The 20,650-nt window shown below is 39.7% G+C and overlaps 1 non-coding gene across 1 annotated transcript; it reads right to left on the bottom strand.

Moving 5' to 3' along the window:
• Nucleotides 1-3,347: 3,347 nt before the first annotated feature.
• LOC112132893 (small nucleolar RNA Z40) lies at nt 3,348-3,420 on the bottom strand. The gene has a single exon (XR_002914595.1). It is a non-coding gene; the product is annotated as a small nucleolar RNA Z40 (small nucleolar RNA).
• Between the last annotated feature and the right edge of the window lie 17,230 nt (nt 3,421-20,650).

Here is a 20,650-nt window from a genome sequence, read left to right as displayed (position 1 = left end):
ACCACGGGATGTATTAATTTGCTCAAGAAATGAAACTACATCTGGCACAGTGACTGCAATTGTAGCCACGTTCTGTATACACTCACAACAATCCACTGTTACTTCCAAAGATCTCTCTGTCTTCTGTGGAGGCTAAATAACCAAACTGAATGGGGATATAGTGGGAATCACCACTCCTGCATCCTTCAAACTTCTCATGGTAGCACTAATCTCTGTAATCCCTCCAAACTGTATTATTGCTTTTGATTTACTATTTCCCTAGCGAGAGGCAGTTCTAGTGGCTTTCACTTCATTTTCACCATAATACCCTCACTCCACCAGTCAGGGAACCAATGTAAGAATTTCGCAAGCTGCTGTGTATATCCATTCTGATTATGCATTACAGAACTGGAGAAACAACCATCGGATGGTTTCAGCAACCCACTGGACACCTGTGCAATTGACCTGAGCTAAAACTCCATTGATAATGTGACACTCATAAGCCTGTCTTGACTGGTGGGCCACAGATGGCTCCTAGAATCTCCTAAAATCAATGTCAATTTAGAGTCAATATCCAGCAGTCCTTCAAAGGTTTGATTTTTCCTTTTCCCCAGTGCATAGCTATCCTGATAAAAAGCCATAGGTCTTTTGGGAAAGGCTGGGAGAAAGGTTAACAGTAAAGATTTTTGGTAGTGTACTCTGGTCCTTTCTCAAGGTGACCCAACTTTCTCTCATTTAAAGGTTCTGCTGTAGTGGCAACTACCAGTGCTAGTGCTGTGGCCACAAACTTAAGAATGCTGATAAATTCTAGAAACTGCAATAGGGAGGCCGCAGATTTCCCCCTGAAGTCTTCAGAAGAAACCAGCCTTGCAACACTTTGATTTCGTTCCCATAAGACTGAGTTTTAATTTCTGATCTCTAGAAATATAAGATAATATATTTGTGCGTGAAGCCACCTATTTTGTAGTAATCTGTTTTTGTGGCAATAGAATAATAATATGGAGCACAAGGAAACTATTACAAGTGATGAAAATTATCTGTATCATGATTGTGGTGGTGGAAATATGACTGTATAAGCATATCAAACTTCATTGAACTATTGACTTTTACATGTAAATCATATAAAGTCATTTTAAAAATCATGTTTTAAGTTCATTCCATTCCTATTCTTTCACCTAAATTTACTGCTCACATCCTAAATTTCCTATCTTTATTTCCTCTTACTAATATTTTAGCATTCTTCCAAATGCAAATGAATCCACAAAGTTTGCCAAGATGACCACAGCTTCTCTGATGCTTTAGTAGCACTCAAATTATATCTCTCACATAGTTCCTACCATTTCTGACTGCAGTATAGAGACTTCTAATATTTCATCTTCCCTGGTAGACTGCAGGCTTCTTGAGACCTACCATCATGAAGTTTTGCATTCTGAATACAATCCAGCATAGAGCTTTTCCAAATAATCTCTATTCCATAAAAGTGTGCTTATAAAACACATTAATTCATTTATGTCTTTATTTAATTAGCAAACATGCCTGAGTCACCACTATATGCCTGGTTCTGTACTGGATACTGGGTATTAACATGTCTTTTCCGGTTATCACAAAGTTCTTTTTTTTTTTTTTTCCTGTCTCCTCTATCGGTAGAGATTCAGCACATTTATTGCGCTAAGAGTTCCTATTTGTCCATAAAAGAGAGCAAGATAAACACAGTACCGACATCTCCTAAGGTGATTAAATAGCACTCAAACTGCCTTGTGTATCTGGGCTCCATTTACTCTTTCAGGTATAGAGATCCACACAGTTTGGATGACCTGTGATGTCAGTGTGTTACTGCCTACAGTCTTGATTCCTTCTTTGTTAAACAGCGTGACGAGCCAGCTATTCAGTTTCTTCCTCTCAACTCTAAAGGCTCTACTTTGTGCTTCCAATTATGTAATAGATTCTGCTGTAGTGGCGACTGCTGATACATGTTTTAGCATGTATATCCAGGCTTTGTGTCATGCAATCACATTAAATAACAATCTAGCAGTTCTGCACAAGATAGGCAAATAATCTGGTCTGGATGAAAAGACTTTATATTTTATGTTAAATTTTAAACTGTGGGCTAGTTAAGTTTCTAGGAGAAAGAAGATGCTCTCAGTGTACACTGATGGGATTGCATTTTGATGCTGTTATGTACAATTTTCACCTCACAGAATTCCTACGAACCAATTTTATCTTTACATAGTTTTGAACTAAGCCATTGTATTCACTGGTCTCATAGAAGTTTGGTATCTGATTCATCTACTACTTCTCTTATGTTTACAGAAATGGTACTAAAAATGGAAAGCAGTGTTTCATGTTTTCATTCTATTACAGAGAAACCTTTAAAATGTCACCTATATAAAGCTGTAAATGGTACTAATTTCTTTTCTCGCAGATTAAGAGAGATGTAGCTTTTTTTAAAAAAAAAAAAAACATTTCCTCAATTCCTGAAGGATTTTAGCTGCGCCCCTTTGACAAAGATTGGCTTTTATCTTTTTAGCTCTCTATCAATGTTTCTAAAGTTTCTTACCTTTGGAAAAATACTAGTCATTTCTATTGTGATGCTGTTTTTTTAAAATTATGTTTCAAACTAATATCTGTCTGAAGAGAGGTTTTTACTCGCAACATTATATTAAGTTATTTTTCAAAAATAATACCAATTTACGAGATTTTACAGTGAATACCTGTGTACTATTAACTTTACTAAGCTTGTTATTTTGTTGTTTTTGTGTTTTCATACCTATCAATTCCTTTGCGTATCTGTGAATCCACCTGATTTTGAACATATTTCAAGTACACTGCAGACACTAATATATTTTATCTAATTACTTTAGAACACATAGCATTACTAGATTTCAATATTTAGATATAAGATTTACATACAAGGAAATGCACAGATTTTAAGTGTACATTTGCATCTCTCTGAGTCCCTTTTTCCACCAACTCTGATATTTTTCTACCTTCCACCAACTCTGATATTTTTCTACCATTTTTTTTCTTTATTTTATAGATGGGGTCTTGCTCTAAAAGCAAGCCTGGGGTCTTTCTGTATTTTAGAGCCTGGGGTCACTGCCCAGGCTGAAGTGCAGTGGTGCAATCACAGCTCACTGCGGCTGCAAACTCCCGGGCTTAAGCAATCCTCCCACTTCAGCCTCCTGAGTAGCTGCAATTCCAGGTACATTTCACCATGGCCAGCTAATTTTTAAATTTTTTTTAGAGATAGGGGTCTCACCATGTTGCCCAGGCTTGTCTTTAACTCTAGTCCTTTAATGATCCTCCTGCCTCAGCCTCCCAAATGCTGGAATTATAGGCATGAGCCACTATGCCTGGCCAATGTAAATGGACGCTCAGAAAACCTATTTTCACTCAGCCCATTTGGAATAGTTGAACATTTTACTCATTATCGTAACATTTTTTACTCTATATTTAGTTGCTACTTACCTATATTTTTGGGCCAAGAAATTTAATGAGCTTGATAACAAAAACTGCAAAAATTAAAGAATGATCTGGAATGGTGGAGCAAAGACATTTGAAATTTGCTTTTTCATAAAAACAATAAGAACACTAACAAAAACTGTCAAAATTAACATTTTTAGAACACTGAAAATTGCTATATGTTTGAAACCATCTGAAAGGTATGTAAAGAAACAAACAAAGACTGCCGAATCTCAGTAAAAAGAGTGAGTGTTACATATTTTAACTTTCCCTAATCCCATTCTGCTCTCTCCAGCTCATCAGTGGCTTTGAAAACCAATAGCCTCACAACTATGGTAGCTATGAAAACCAATATTATAGCAGCTACTAGGGGATGAATAAAAGATTTGAAGCTCCACGAAAGCCTAACCCCCAAGGAATTGTCACTATTTGACCTGACTGGTAGATTGCTGAAAAACTCTATTATTTGAGCTGACTCTAGGAGCTCACTCTGGGGAAATAGCCCTAGCCTCAAGGAATTTGTGGCAAACAACCAGGGCCAATTGTTTAACACTGATACTGCCTGAGATGGCATTACCGGTTGACGCTAATATAATCCAACACACACACGGAACTCCTAGGCAAAGACTGGGAGATTTAGTGGCTAATGGCATTTAATAAAATCTCTGTTTAATTACTAGCCAAATAACAAAACTAACCAAGCAGAGATTTCAGTGGCCTCAAATGACATAGGATACAGACTTCACAGAAGTAGTGCAGGAAAGTCACTAAAGAAGTAAACAGAATCGACAAGAAGAAGAAGCAGCAAAGCCCAACATATCTTGGGTGGTAGTGGTGTTTGACTTTCTAAGTTGCCACATTAAATTATTTAAAAAATTAAAAATCAAAATTTTTTGTTTTGCTGTGTTTGTAAATTAAGATGCCAATTGTAATTCCTATAGCAGATATCAATAATATGATGTTAAAATATTCAGTTAAAAAAAAAAAGAACTATATTAGAAAATATCTATTCAACACAAAAGAGGCAGTAATAAAAAGAGGAGCAAGGCCGGGTGCGGCAGGCGCGTTGGCTCACGCCTGTAATCTCAGTACTTTGGGAGGCCGAGGCGGGCGGATTACGAGGTCAGGAGATCGAGACCATCCTGGCTAACACGGCGAAACCCCATCTCTACTAAAAATACAAAATATTAGCCGGGCGTGGTGGTGGGCTCCTGTAGTCCCAGCTACTCGGGAGGCTGAGGCAGGAGAATGGAGTGAACCCAGGAGGCGCAGCTTGCAGTGAGCCGAGATCGCGCCACTGCACTCCAGCCTGGGCGACAGAGCGAGACTTTGTCAAAAAAAAAAAAAAAGAGGAGCAGAATACATAAAACATATACAGTAAACAGCAACTGGCTGACTTAAATCTTATCTTATCAGTAACTCAGTAACTACATTCTGTAAATGGACTGACCACTTCTTTTGTGTGTGTGTGTGTGTGTGTGTGTGTGTGTGTGTGTGTGAGACAGTCTCACTCTTGTTGCCCAGGCTGCAGTGCAACGGTGTGGTCTCAGCTCACTGAAACCTCCACCTCCCAGGTTCAAGAGATTCTCCTGCCTCAGCCTCCCAAGTAACTGGGATTACAGGCGTGCACCACCATACCTGGCTAATTTTTGTATTTTTAGTAGAGACGGGATTTCACCATGTTGGCCAGGCTGGTCTCGAACTCCAGACCTCAGGTGATCCGCCTGCCTCGGCCTCTTAAAGTGCTGGAATTATAGGTGTGAGCCACCATACTCAGCCTCCAATTCTAAGATGACCGAGTCAATTTAAAAAGCAGCCCAATATATGACTATTATTACAAAAGATGGAATTGAAATTCAATGCCACAATCAATTGAACGAAAGAGATGTAAAAAGATATACCATGTAAACAGTGCTCAAAACAGAGCTGAGGCGGCTATGGTATAATCATGCAAAATAGACTTAAAATGTCTTCTAGACACAAGAAGGATATTTTGAAGTAAAAAAGGGTCAATTCATCCTGAAAGTGTAAAAATTATAAACACATATGTACAAAATAAAGGTCCTCAAAAATGTAAAATAAAAGTGACAGAGTTGAATGTAGAAATAGATAATTCAATAATTGTTGGAGAGCAGTCTTTATATAGATAGGGAAAAGTCTCTTCCAGCTTCTGTTGATCTCTAAGGGCCTTTAATTTGAAAAGCTTATTTTACCAGGGACTCATGTTTTAAGGTGAAGTTCTCCGTGCTCCTTCAAAGTGCAAGTTTTATACCCTGAAAAAAATGACAAATCATCATTGAAAAATTTAAAGAAGGCCTAAATATTAGAAGAAAACCATCCCTGTTCATGGGTTAGGTGACTTAATATTTTAAAGAAAGCAATATTCCTCATATTATTATAGAAATTCAATGTATTCTCTTTCAAAATCCTGTGACCAGTCATTGCATAAACTGTCAACCTGATCCTAAAAATAACACAAAAATACAAGGGAATCTGAATAATTACAACAATCTTGAAAAAGAAAAATGTTGAAGAACTCACACTTCCCGATTTTAGCAAAAATGCCACCATGACTTTAAAATCAAGCAAAAATAAAACAGATTTTTTTAGAAACGAAATTTCTTGCTCTTTTTAATTCCTAATCCATCACATTTCCTACACTAATAGAAATAGTATGTAACTATAAGTTGTTCCAGACATACATGTATATATGTTTTTAAAATTGTTAGATAAAATATTTAGTACCTAAAGTGTGGGATTGAAAAAAGACCTTCCCACTTATCTCACACTCTTTCTTGTATGTTGACTAACCACAATCACTAAATATTCTCAATTACATTTAATATCAGACCCTGGAAGACAGATAAATGTGATTCAATGCCATATAACCCTTTAAGATATTCCCCTGAATACTTAAAAGTCATAATGTCTTACAATCATATGTAATTTTAGCATTTGCAAATAGCATTATATCAGTTGACATAAAAATGTATTTATTAATAAAATGATGACATGTTAACATATACTAAGCCAACAGCTAATAATTACCTATCTTATAGACAGTAATCTTCTTGGCTTTTTTAAAGAATAAACTTTGTTGTCCATATAATTATTTGAAGTTTATAAGCAAAAAACTGCAAAGACTGGCATTTCTGTATTAATTAAGTCTAACATTAATGAAGACTGACAGACCATTAGAATTCTGGAGCTCCCAGAGCTATTGATATTGTCTAGCCAAAGCTCTCATTTTCAGTGACTGAGGTCACTCAGACATTTTCAGTCCAATACTTATTGTTTTCTTTGCATAATGAACACACACACACACATACACACACACACACATTCTCTCTCTTTTAATGATTAACAAGGCAGGAATTAAGCATAAATGAAGTACTCCTTTTAATAAAGGTTTCACTGATATCCCACACTCTCTCACTCTCTCTCTCTCTCTCGCAACTTCAGTTTTATATGATTTACTCTTCTCATTTTTTGACAGCAATTTTAAATTCTAAGTTCAGTTAATGCTCAAAAGCATCATATATTATTCAAGAAAGATGTGTGTTGAATGTAATTCTGCAGATATTAGCCCCCAGGGAGAAAGAACCCTTTGAAAATTCTGCTTAGTGGTTAACTCTAGGCGATATTTTTTTAGATACAACTGTATTTCCTAACCTTTCCCACCATATACAGTCAACAATTTATTGTTTTTGTTTTGTTGCCATTAATTATTATTTGATAATTCACATTGAACCAAGCTTTTATATCTTATAAGGTTTTAAGTCTTTCAATGAAATTAGACATTGTGACTAACAGACTAACTTGGGAGCATTTCCCACACCCTAATAAAATTAATCATTGCTTCTAGGAGCAAGTCAAAATTTTTCTGAATTCAATTTGACCATGAAGATTTTACAACCCACTAAAACTATTTTGCTAATGGCAAAGAATCTCTCCATCAGGCACTGCTGTAAACTTTGCATTTGTCATCTTTTGAACCGTGAATACAAACATAATAAGAAAAGAATATGACTACGAAACTAACAAGTTTTATCAGGGTTTCTCACATCAGTGTTAGTTTAGCAGATTCTCCGTAATTTTTGCCTGAGGGTAGCTAAATTAGGAATGTGTATATGTCTTTTGAAGTTAAAGATAAAAGGTTATCATTTCTTCTAAAAGTACAAATGACAGGTTCGTTTATAAGATATCAGTTGATATGGTTTGGCTGTGTCCCCAACCCCATCTTGAATTGTAGCTCCCATAATCCCTACATGTTGTAGTAGGGACCTGGTGGGAGGTAATTGAATTAGGGCGGTGGGTTTTTTCCATGCTATTCCCGTGACAGTTAACAAGCCTCACGAGATCTGAAGGTTTTGTAAAGGGCAGTTTTCCTGCATGCACTCTTGCCTGCTACCAAGTTAGACGTGCCTTTGCCCCCAGTTTGCCTTCCACCATGATTGTGAGTCCTCCCCAGCCATGTGGAACTGTGAGTCAATAACACCTGTTTCCTTTATAAACTACCCAGTCTTGGGTATGTCTTTATCAGCAACATGAGAACAGACTAATACAGCAGTAGAGCTGAGAATGACATAGGGCCTCAAATTATTTTATTGGAAAAGAAATCAAACAGACAAACATGCTCAATAGCTGGTACTCACATTATTTTTTCTCACATTCTTTTTAAAACTCTCTCACCTGCTAAGTAATATACTTTAATTTTTTTCTGAACTGTGAATATTTAATTTTTATTCAGTCATATAATACAATCTGACCCCAGATGGAAGTGTAGGGGAGTTGGATAGAAGACATAATAAGATATATGGGTTCTCCAGAGAAACAGAATCATAAGGAGAGAGAAAGAAAGAGAGAAAGAGAGATTTATTATACAGATTGAATGACATGATTATGGAGAGTGAGAAGTCTCAAAACTCTCCAGTCAACAAGCTGGAGTCCAGGGAGTGCCACTGTATAGTTTCAGGCTGAGTCTGAAAGCTGAGAATTAGGACAGCTGATAGTGTAAGTTCCAGTCTGAAGGCTGGCAGGATTGAGACCCAAAAAGAGCCAATGTTTCAGTTCAAGTGCAAAGGCTGGAAAAGATAATATCCTAGCTTCAACAATTGGTCGTGAGGTCTTTCTTCCTTAGCCTTTTTGTTCTATGCAGGTCTACAAATGATTGGAACAGGTCCATCCACATTAGGGAGGATAATACCCTTTACTCAGTCTAACAATTCAAATATTAATCTCATCCAGAAACTCTCACAGACACACCCCAAAAAATGTTTAGCCAAGTGTCCAGGCATCCCATGGCCTAGTCAAGTTGACCCATAAAATTAATCGTTACAGACAGGAAATAGGAGTTAATAATTTAAACCTTCAACCACAATATTCTTATGTGAAAATAGGCAAACAAATTTTGTTTTTACTCAGCGAAAGGCCATCTTTACGCATCTATACCTTTGTATATCACAAAGACCTCACACCACACTACTGTAACTGCTATATGTATGATTGTGTTGTCTATTAATTTGTGAATCCCTTAAAAGCAGAGCTAGTATTATTCCTGAGTATCCAGCACAGAGTCTTGAATATGTTGCACGTTCAGTAAATGTTTCTTGAGTGTATTTGTGGATGAACAATATCATCTGCAATTTAATTTAATAATTCTTATTATATATTATTTTAGAGGTGTTGCAGCACTTTTACATGGTTTATCTCACGTAAGAATTATGATCTTTAAGGAAACCAAAATATTTCACTCAAAATCTACTTTTTCTAACATATTTCAAGATGACTATTTAGAAAGGATCGAAATGTAAAAGTAGCTGAAAAGCTGTCTTTTTTGGGGGAGATTTGCCTTGGTAGAGAAAGTGTGCATTGAGGCAGCCAGGCTTTCTCTGAGGCTGTCTCTTGTCCTGATCTAGGAAAGATTAACTGAGAGTCTGATAGCTTTAATGTCTGAAAGAAATATTTACCAACTATTCTCTCCAAGGACCGCTGTCTGTAAGGTTTCATCTACATAACAAGACCACCTTTTCCAGCCAGGTCTCCTGTGCTCTCTGTCTCATAACTTGTTTCACCACTATAATTTTTTTTTGCCAAACTTTAAGCCCCCATTTTTTCTGTAACCTCAAAATGGTATAAATGCATCAACCATCTTGGCTTTTCTTGAGGTCTTTGTTATTTTAGCTATGAATCTGTCTTTTGTCAGTTGATTTTCAGCTACAACCCCAATTCCATAAATGAAAAAGTAAAGCTCAGAGATAGTATTGACATATAGCCAGAAATGATCAGAAAAAGCACCTGAAATCAGAGCTTCTGGACCCAATCTCTATAGCCCAACAAGCGCAAGGAAATGATTATGAAATGGTGAAAGGAAAAAAATAGTATAAACTGAACACCATTTAGAGGTTAATATAATTGTAAATACTTTTAATTACTGACAAAGAGATAAATTTTCTTTATATTGAATATGCATTGCCTTGTTTAGCAGTTTTAATAACGCTATGAGATAGGGATTATTATCACTGCTTTAGTGATGAGGAAACTGAAGTGTTCAGAAGCTCTATAAACCACATAGGATTATATAGTTAGTAGCCATTAGAGCCGGGATTTCCACCAAAAGTCTAAACAATTCTTAAGGCCTGTGCTATTAACTACTGTATAATATCATTATCATTCTTTGAAACACCACATAAAGTATCTATAATTACATTTTATGGCTAAAGAAATGGAATCTTAGAAAGTTTAACTTACTTGTCCAGGCCACACAGATAACTAACAGAGCACAGATTTTAAATCAAGTCCAAAATCAGCTCTATTTTTCCATGGACCCCAGCTTTCACTGTATTTTAGGCCCCTTATTCTGTAAGACATGTGTAGTAGCTGTACTAGTAAACACACACTTTAACAAATAGAAAGAGGTACAGAAATACAGCTATTGAATTATCTGGATTTACTTCTAATTTGAAGCTATTAAAGAAATCAAGAAATTTCTGCAGATTGCATATATCAACAGCTTATTTTATTCAAAGCAATACACTGAAAATGTCTCGATGGGCCCACACCGCCCCGTAAACAAACAGGTTTGGTCAAAAAGATGTGATACAACCAACTTATTTCAACCTGGAAGATATAAAAGTAATACTTAAGGTAATTAAACAAGGAAGTTCTGGTACGGTAAATCAAGAAAGGGATCTGTACAACAACGTATAGAGATATCACCTACCATTTTCAGTAAATGTTCCCACCAATTCCTCAAAGAAGATATTATTATAATCACATTGACCTGTTACTAGTATCTATTATTAGAGAAATAGGCAAATTAATATAGTTCCATGAAAGGGACATATATCAAAGAGGCCCCCAAATGCTGACAGAACTGTGAAACCAAATAAGGAGGCAGACATATTCAGTTTGTCAGTATAGGGTGGTTTATTAGGAGAACCTATAGACAGAGCCTCAAGACAGGTAGATCTCCATCCCAGAGACCCAGGGCTTATCTCTTAGAGAAAAGTATACATGGTGTGGAAAAAATGTGTAGGTGGCTATGAGCATCACAGGCTATGATTTCTGCAACAGCATCAAAGGTTGTTTGCAGGAAATACAGTCAGTTTTTCTACATAAAGAATAGTACATTAAGTAGACATTGTGGATGCATTCCTGGACTTGAGGTTAATCACTGGATTAGCATTTAAAATAAAGTCACTCATCCTCACACTTCCCCTGTCTAATCAAGCTCTTACATTGTCATGTGCCCACGTCCTCCACGATGGTCCTTCAGCCTTTACAGGGGGCTGTCTGGTGCCAGATATTGTACAACTGTAGTTTTCAGTTGTAAGAAAAGACCACAAAAGCAATATAAACAACAACAAGTGATACCTATGACAAGAACAATACTAAGAATTAATAGCACGTTTTGCCACCATGGACCGCCAGAACTAACCTAAGAAGAAAACCATTGAGAGAAGGAAAAAATAGGGTGAGATATCATGATTACTCGTTTATGCGTGTCTTGTAGGGTTGAATAATTACACCACCTCCTGTCACACCAACTAATACACAACTCCACTGTTAAAGAGCTGTAATGAGTGTTTGTAAATGTTGTCAGTCATTTCCCCTCTGGCATAGGTGATACCCACCAAGGCAGACCAGAGATGTTGGAAAAAAGCAAGAAACGTCAAACTCAGCAAGCATCCTTTTGTAACCCCTTGGCACAATGTTGAACCCATTGTAGGAAGAGATTCATTTCTCCATTTGTAGGGCGGAGCATTGACAGGAACCAAAGACTGTGGATAGAACACAAATGTACTTGCAAGGGAATTCTTTCCCAAAAATCCATCAAGCAGAATGATTGTGGTACCTTTATCTCTACCAGTTTGGACATAGGCAGTTCAAGGATTGTGGGCTGAGAGGTGCATACCAAACATGTTGTCCAAAGGGCAAAGATGCCAATATTATGTATAAGGTTACAGGGGCAGTAAAGTACTATGTCAAATAGCCAACCAGCGTACCTTTTAAAAGGGTCCATGTTCCAGTGTACTTGTATGTTGAATGTCCTGGCCCAGACTCCAACAGGATCAACGTAGACATTTGAGCTGGATGGGGAATTTCTTATTCTCTGGCAAAATTTATCCATTCAATCTGGTGAAGTTGTCAGCACAAACCCCAAAGTGTCCACTTCCCTGGCTCAGTGTCCTCAGGAGTCCTAAATAATATTTGCCACTGGCCATTTAAAAATTAATTTATTGATTATTAGTTATTATAATTAACTAATTTTCAGAGACCAGGTCTCACACTATCAAGTCTGGAGTGCATGGTGTGGTCATACGTCACTACAGACTTGAAACTCTGGGCTCAAGGGATGCTCCTACCTTAGCCTTCCAAGTAGTGGGCTACAAGTGCATGTGCCAACTAATTTCTTTTCTAAAAAATTTTTGTAGAGATGGGGTCTTGCTGTGTTCCTCAGGTTGTTCATGAACTCCTGACCTCAAGCAATCCTTCCACCTGGGGCTCTTAAAGTGCTGGGATCACAAGCATGAACCACTACTCCCAGCCCCATTGACTTTTGTCAGCTCCTGTAGAACTGCCTCTGGTCGGACTTTCTTTACAACTATGGTTAATGGACCCATCTTGTTGGAAGTTTTGAGAAGTTGGTATGGTGTCAGCTTCATATTTTTTCCAACAGAATTAAGATTTCTAATGGCATGAGGCAAAACCTTCACATACCCATGCAGGGTACTGGATTGTATAGGAGCTCACGGCTATGCCAACAACCTGTCATTTTTCCTTTACATTAACCCTGTTGATTGGAGATTATATGGTAAGTTAAATCTTAAGTCTATGCCCTTTTTATGTGCCCAGTCTTGGACTTTATATCCAGTGAAATGTGTGCCTTGGTCACTATCAGTGCATTGAGGGTATTCATAAATGACACTGAGTTGTTCCAAAACTTTAATGGTACCTGTTTGGTTTGCCCTTTCACAAGACAAGGCCTGCAACAATCCCATGGCAATGACTGCACATGGTAGTGCTTACTTTTGTCCCAAGCTTACTGGCAGGGTTCCAAGGTAGTCTACTTACCAATCTCTCGCAGAGGCAGCTTTCTTATGAAAATGTGTAATATGGCCCAGACAGGAACAAATTAAACAGTTTGTTACTGCCATAATTACACCTGCATAGGAGACAGGCAATCCTCCTCCCTTGATTGTTTGCCAGCCCACTCATGCACAGCTATGCCCCCTATGTTTATGTACCAGATCAGATTACTGTAGGAGAGCCAGCATTATTTTTTGCTAGGGTATCAGCCTCTGTGTTACTGGAAGGTGATCTGACCTGTGTGCTGAAACATAATACACAATTAGGCTCATGATGTGTTTTTGTAGCGTTTCCCAAATGTCTTTCTACATAGAAGCTCACCATAAGGGGTTTTTTGTTGTTGTTGTTGTTAATTTGTTTGTTTGTTTTTTTAGCATATGCCAGTCATTCTGAGCCCATTGGGAAAGCCAAGTTTTAAGACTCTTGAATACTTCTCAACAGCCGTGTGTGGTGGCTCACGCCTGTAATCCCAGCACTTTGGGAGGCTGAGGTGGTGGATCACGAGGTCAAGAGATTGAGACCCTCTTGGCCAACACGATGAAACCCCATCTCTACTAAAAATACAAAACTTAGCTGCGCATGGTGGTGCACGCCTGTAGTCCCAGCTACCTGGGAGGCTGAGGCAAGAGAATCACTTGAACCCAGGAGGCAGAAGTTGCAGTGAGCCAAGATCGCACCACTGTACTCCAGCCTGGTGACAGAGCGAGACTCCATCTCAAAAAAAAAAAAGATTCTGCTCAACTGCCTATACAGAGAATGATAGTCTATGGCTTGTGGGTACAACCAACCATCCAGCTTGGTGTTCTGCTCACTGACTCCTTTTCTGCATTCCCATATCAAACCAGATGGTGTCTATCTGTGGATGGACAGCTACTGCTATGCACAGGATACCTTGGCTTGGCCCATCTGAATACCAAGCATTTTCAGGAATAGGGGCCTTGCCTTCATGTACCATTGGAGGTATCTTCTATGGGGACGGCACAATACAGGCAACACTGGTCTCAAAGTGTCCTGGCCCTAAGATAGTATGCAGTTTGTTTCCCAAAGGACTTGTGGAGTGGCTACTATGCTGTTGCTGTTATCGATCCCATTTTTGTAAAGTGGAGGTCAGGGCTAAAGCTGAGGCAGGCCTGGCAAACAACCCCTCTATCCAGCCCTTGGTAGAGAGGCCTGTTCTTATTGTTACCAGCCTAGCAACAGTTATGGGTTCAACTTACTGCAAGGCCCCTTGAACCTGTTGTTCAACTGGGGAAAAGCAGGGTTTAGCATCATTCCACAGTTGTGACTAGAATCCTCAGGGAACTACTTTCCCAGGTTGGACTTGCCAGTGGGCTCAATAGGTCCCCTCAGGGCTTATGGTCACATCTAAAGACATTGGTATCCCAGGAAGGGGAAAAAATCTAAGGCTTGTGCCTGAGCCACTACTATTTTAGCTGTCTCAAATGCTTACTCTTCTTCTTTATCCCAGCATCAATGAGATCCCTTCTTTACTAGTTGGTATAAGAGATATAAACGTTGAGCTACATGTGTAATAAAAGCCCATCAGTATCCCAAAAGGGCCAGGAAAATATGTAACTGCATAACTGTCGTAAGCATGGAAAATTGTATATTGTTTTAATTGCCATACCTAGAATAAGGCATGTCTTACCCAACCAAGTGACCCCTATAACCTTTAAACTTTACAACTGGTCCTGAGCCTTGTATCTTCTCCAGGTTGGTGGCCCATCCTCTGGATTGGAGAAGGATGCACAAAGCATTAAGGTGTTGCTACAGCGAAGACAAGTTTTCAAGGGTTACAAAAATATCATCAATGTAATTGTATTACTCCGTTTTCATGCTTCTGATAAAGACATACCTAAGTCTGGACAATTTATAAGGAAAAAGAGGTTTAATGGACTCACAGTTCCATGTGGCTGGGGAGGCCTCACAATCATGGCGAAAGGTGAAAGTCACATGTTACATGGCTGCAAGCAAGAGAGAATGAAAGCCAAGGGAAAGAGGAAAACCCTTATAAAACCATCAGATCTTGTGAGACTTATTCACTACCGTGAGAACAGTATGGGAAAAAAACCACCCCCATGATTCATTTATCTATTCCCTAGTTCCCTTTCACAACATATGGAAATTATGGGAGCTACAATTCAAGATGAGATTTGGGTGGGGGAAACATCCAAACTATATCATTCCACTCCTGGCTCCTCCCAAATCTTATGTCCTCACATTTCAAAACCAATCATGTCTTCCCAACAGTTCCCCAAAGCCTTAACTCATTTCAGCATCAATTGAAAAGTCCAAAGTCCAAAGTATCATCTGAGATAAGGCAAGTCCTTTCACCTAACAGTCAGTAAAATCAAAAGCAACCTAGTTACTTAGTAGATACAATGGATTACATACATTGGGTAAATACAGCCATTCCAAACGGGAGAAATTGGCCAAAGCAAAGGGGCTATGGGCCCCATGTAAGTCCAAAATCCAGTGGGGCAGTCAAATCTTAAAGCTACAAGATGATTTCCTTTGACTTCGTGTCTCATATCTAAGGTGCACTGATGTGAGAGGTGGACTCCCATGGCCTTGGGCAGCTCCACTCCTGTGGCTTTGTAGGGTACAGCTCCCCTCCCGGCTGCTTTCATAGGCTGGCATTGAGTATCTGCAGCTTTTCCATGTGCATGGTGCAAGCTGTCGGTAGATCTACCATTCTGGGATCTGAAAGACGGTGGCCCTCTTCTCACAGCTCCACCATGCAGTGCCCCAGTGGGGACTCTGTGTGGGGGCTCCAACCCTACATTTCCCTTCCACACTGCCTTAGCAGAGGTTCTCCATGAGGGCCTCACCCCAGCAGCAAACTTCTGTCTGATGTGCAGGCATTTCCATACACCTTCTGAAATCTAGATGGAGGTTTCCAAACCTCAATTCTTGACTTCTGTGCACCCACAGGTTCAACATCACATGGAAGCTGCCAAAGTTTGCACCCTCTGAAGCCATGGCCTGAGCTGTACCTTGGCCTCTTTTAGCCATGGCTAGAGCAGCTGGGATGCAGGTCACCAAGTCCCTAGGCTGCACACAGCAGAGAGACCCTGGGCCCAGCCCACAAAACCATTTTTTTCCTCCTAGACCTCCGGGCCTGTGATGAGAGGGGCTGCTGCAAAGGTCTCTGACATGCCCTGAAAACATTTTTCCAATTGTCTTGGTAATTGACATCTGGCTTCTCATACTTATGCAAATTTCTTCAGCTGGCTTGAATTTCTCTCAGAAAAACGGGTTTTTCTTTTCTACTACATCATTAGGCTGCAAAATCTTCAAACTTTTATGCTCTGCTTCCCTTTTAAAACTGAATGCTTTAAACAGCACCTAAGTCACCTCTGGAATCATTTGCTGCTTAGAAATTTCTTCTGCCAGGTACCCTAAATTATCTCCCTCAAGTACATATTTCTGCAAATTTCTAGGGCGGGGCAAATTGCCACCAGTCTCTTTGCTAAAACATAACAAGAGTCATCTTTACTACAGTTCCCAACAAGTTCCTCATCTCCATCTGAGACCACCTCAGCCTGGATTTCATTGTCCGTATCACTATCAGGCTTTTGGTCAAAACCACTCAACAAGTCTCTAGGAAGTTCCAAACTTTCCCACATTGTCCTGTCTTCTTCTGAGCCCTCCAAACTGTTCAAACTTCTATTGTTACCCAGTTCCAAAGTTGCTTCCACATTTTTGGGTATCTTTAGAGCAATGGTCCACTCTACTGGTACCAATTTTCTGTATTAGTTCATTTTCATACTGCTGATAAAGATATATCTGTGACTGGGTAATTTATAAAGAAAAAGAGTTTTGGCCAGGTGTGGCGACTCATTCCTGTAATGCCAGCACTTTGAGAGGCCAAGGTGAGCAGATTACCTGAGGTCAGGAGTTCAAGACCATCCTGACCAACCTGATGAAACCCCATCTCTATTAAAAATACAAAAAAAAAAAAATTAACCAGACATGTGGTGGGTGCCTGTAATCCCAGCTGCTTAGGAGGCTGAGGCAGGATGATAGTTTGAACCTGGGAGGCAGAGGTTGCAGTGAGCCAAGACCATGCCATTGCACTCCAATCTGGGCAACAAGAACAAAACTCCACCTCAAAAAAAAAAAGAAAATAAAAAAGAAAAAGAGATTTAATGCACTCACAGTTCCACATGGTTGGTGAGGCCTCACAATCATGGCAGAAGGTGAAAGTCATGTCTTACATGGTGGCAGATAAGAGATAATGAGAGCCAAGTGAAAGGGGAATCCCCTTATAAAACCATCAGATCTTGTGAAACTTATTCACTACCAGGAGAACAGTATGGGGGAACTGCCCCCATGATTCAATTGTCTCCCACTGGTTCCCTCCCACAACATGTGGGATTTATGGGAGCTACAGTTCAAGATGAGATTTGGATGGGGACATAGCCAAACCATATCAGTAATGAACTATTTAAGAGCAAGTGTCAGTGTACAGAGAGTGAAAGGACAGAGAGTTAGATCTCTAGCAATCATACGATGAAAAGTGGTGGGACTATGTAGATAATTGTGGGGCAACCCTTGAAATGTTCATTGCTGGCTATTCCAAATAAAAACAAATTGGTCCTGTGAGTCAGGGTGTAAAGGAATGCTAAAGAAGTCATTAGCCAAATCCCATACAACGCGATATGTGCCTATGTTTTGTACTATTTGTTTTATCACTTGCGTTATACTGGGCATAGCAGCATTCATCTCAGGAACCATCTTATTTAGTTCCTGGTAATCTACTTTCATGCACCAGTTGCCATCAGGTTTCCTTACTGGTCATACAGGACTGTTGAATGGACTGTGGGCTGGCTGCAAAATATTAACATTAGCCAGTTTCTTTACGGTGGCTGTGACTTTTTCTACCCCACCAAGAAGATGGTATAGTTTCACATGAATAACATGCCTGGGGGAGGAAGGTATATAGGTTCCCATTTTTCTTCCCTTCTTAAAATTGACTTTACTGCCCAAACCCATAGGTGAAATTTGCCCACAGATGTTTGCAATGTGCATCCTAACTGGACATCCACACCCAAAATGTTTTCTGGAATTGGAAGGATAAAGGCAGTATAGTAAATGGGGAGAATGCCAAATACCAATGTGGAGACGAATTTGTTTCACTGGGATTGTTCACCCCTTGTAACCATCTACAGCTGCCCATTAACTAGGGTGTATCTCTGGATTTTTTATATATTAAAGTGCATTCTGCACTAAAGTCAAGGTTCTTTGTTAATTTTTTGGACTCTAATAAAACAGGGAACTCCAAATGGGGCCTCTGACCACCCCCTATTGCTCGTATGCAGAGGTAACCTTGGCCCAGTCTCTAAGCTGGGAAGAAGTCCACCCCAGGAACACAGATATTGTGGTTCTTTTATGTGGAATTTCTTTTCTCCTTCTCCCTCAGGGTAGGGAACTAAGGAGGGGTCTTCTTGAGAGTCAGGTCTTTCCAAAGGCCCACCAATTGCAATTTGGTTGCCAGTCTGTTTTCTTTTGGTCTACCTTGGCTGAAATGAGATCAAACAACATTTATTTCTTAGTAATTTCAACTTGATCTCCCTTTTTCAGTCCAGTCGAGTTAGCATCTCCTTTTCCCTCTTTTCTTTAAATAAGCAGCCAGACTTTATCTCTTCCCTTTTCAGTTTCTCCAAGAATAGCTTCCCCACATCATATACATCTTATCCCACAAGGGGGATCAAGAGGAATATGAGATGCCTATGCCATTCCTGGCAAGCATTCTGTAAAGATATGTTTTTCATATCTACAGTAAACACAGCATTATCTGGTCCTTTAAATTGTTGGGCTTATATACCCTGGCACAGGCATAACTCTTATAGGGGACTGCAGTTCTTCCAAAGACTGTCATGGTGAGCTGTGTTCACGGAAGTTTCCTTCATTTAGCAGTGACTCTCTCATGGCCTTGATAATTCAATCCATAAGGCTATGATTACCCTGGACAGTTCTAAAACTGTGCAAATATTGTCTCAAAGTTGCATAAGTGGTTATATTACTCGTTTTTTCAGCTTCATTTCCTGCTAGGAAAATGCCATCCTCACCAGTTTCCCATAGCCACACAATCCATGTGGCTAAACTTTCTGTAGGCAGCTGTTTAAAAGTTTTTGCATTGTCCAGTAATTCTTCTGATGAGCACTTCCAGGCAGTGAAGATTTCCTGAAAGGCTGTTCTTTATTGCCTGGCTACATGCATTGGGATTTTGCTTTCTGCTGCATGTGTAGTCTTGCTCTCAAAAGAGAAGGATAATTATCCTCCTCCTTCAAGATCTGTGTCTTCATCTGATTCACTAGGTGCTTCCCAAGGCTTCCAGATATTTGCATCCCAATCTGCTTTGGCAAGGACAGCCCTCATTTTCAGCCAGTGCAGATTCCTCTCTCCCAGCTGTGAACAGTGGCTGGCTAGGGTTTCTAGTTGTGCTTCCTGAATTTCAAGCTTATCAGCCAGATAAGACACTGTCACGCCTCTGAGCCCAAGCTAAGCCATCACATCCCCTGTGATCTGAACGTATACATCCAGATGACCTGAAGCAACTGAAGAACCACAAAAGAAGTGAAAATAGGCAGTTCCTGCCTTCACTGATGACATTCCACTGTTGTGATTTGTTCCTGCCCCACCCTAACTGATCAATTGACCTTGTGACATTCCTTCTCCTGGACAATAAGTGTCAGAAGCTCCCCACCAAGCACCTTGTGACCCCCGCCCCTGCCCACAAGAGAACAACCCCTTTGACTGTAATTTTCCACTACCTACCCAAATCCTATAAAACTGCCCCACCCCTATCTCCCTTTGTGAACTCCTTTTTCAGACTCAGTCTGCCTGCACCCAGGTGAATAAAAAGCTTTATTGTTCACACAAAGCCTGTTTGGTGTTCTCTTCACATGGACGCGTGTAACAGTAACGCAGACATGGAAGTCCTCGTATCAGTTTCTAACTGTAATTCTTCTAACTTTTGTACTCTCGCTCATCTCAGCCACTGCATGTGCTTCCAATGCTTACAAAACCATAATAATGGCCACCTCCCTGTTGCCATCACTTGGCAACCCTTTTCACCACAGCTTTTTACTAGCAAATGTTCCACACCCTCTGGCATTTTCAGAACATCCCTATATTCATGTGGTGGTTAACAGTCTTCTAGCAAATGGGCAACACAGAAACATACAGATGAGGAGGGCCCCTTGGGATTTCCCTCATGGACGTTTCTTTCTCCTCCACAACTTTGATTTCCTGACTCCTCCTAGTTTGATCGCTATTTGATCATGAAAGGGCCATACATGCAAAGAGGCCCCCAAATGCCAAAGGAACCATGAAACCAAAGAAGGAGGCAGACAAATTCTGTTTGTGGGTGTAGGGTGACTTGTTAGGAGGGACTTACAGACAGAAGTGTGGTCTTGAGAAGCCTCAAATCAGGTAGATCTCTGTACCACAAGCCCCCAGTCCAAGAACTTATATCCTACAGAAAAATATATGTGCTCTGGAAGGAATTTGTAGGTGGCTATGAGTGTCACAGACTATGATTTCTGCAACGGCATCATGGGTTGCTTTGGATGAAACTTATAGTGAATAGGTGTTCCTATATAAAGAGTAA

Source organism: Pongo abelii, chromosome 2 (assembly GCF_028885655.2).
Source record: "Pongo abelii isolate AG06213 chromosome 2, NHGRI_mPonAbe1-v2.0_pri, whole genome shotgun sequence".
Taxonomy (NCBI): domain Eukaryota; kingdom Metazoa; phylum Chordata; class Mammalia; order Primates; family Hominidae; genus Pongo; species Pongo abelii.
Note: the sequence above shows the minus strand (reverse complement) of the source record. Positions and strands in the feature narration are given on the sequence as shown.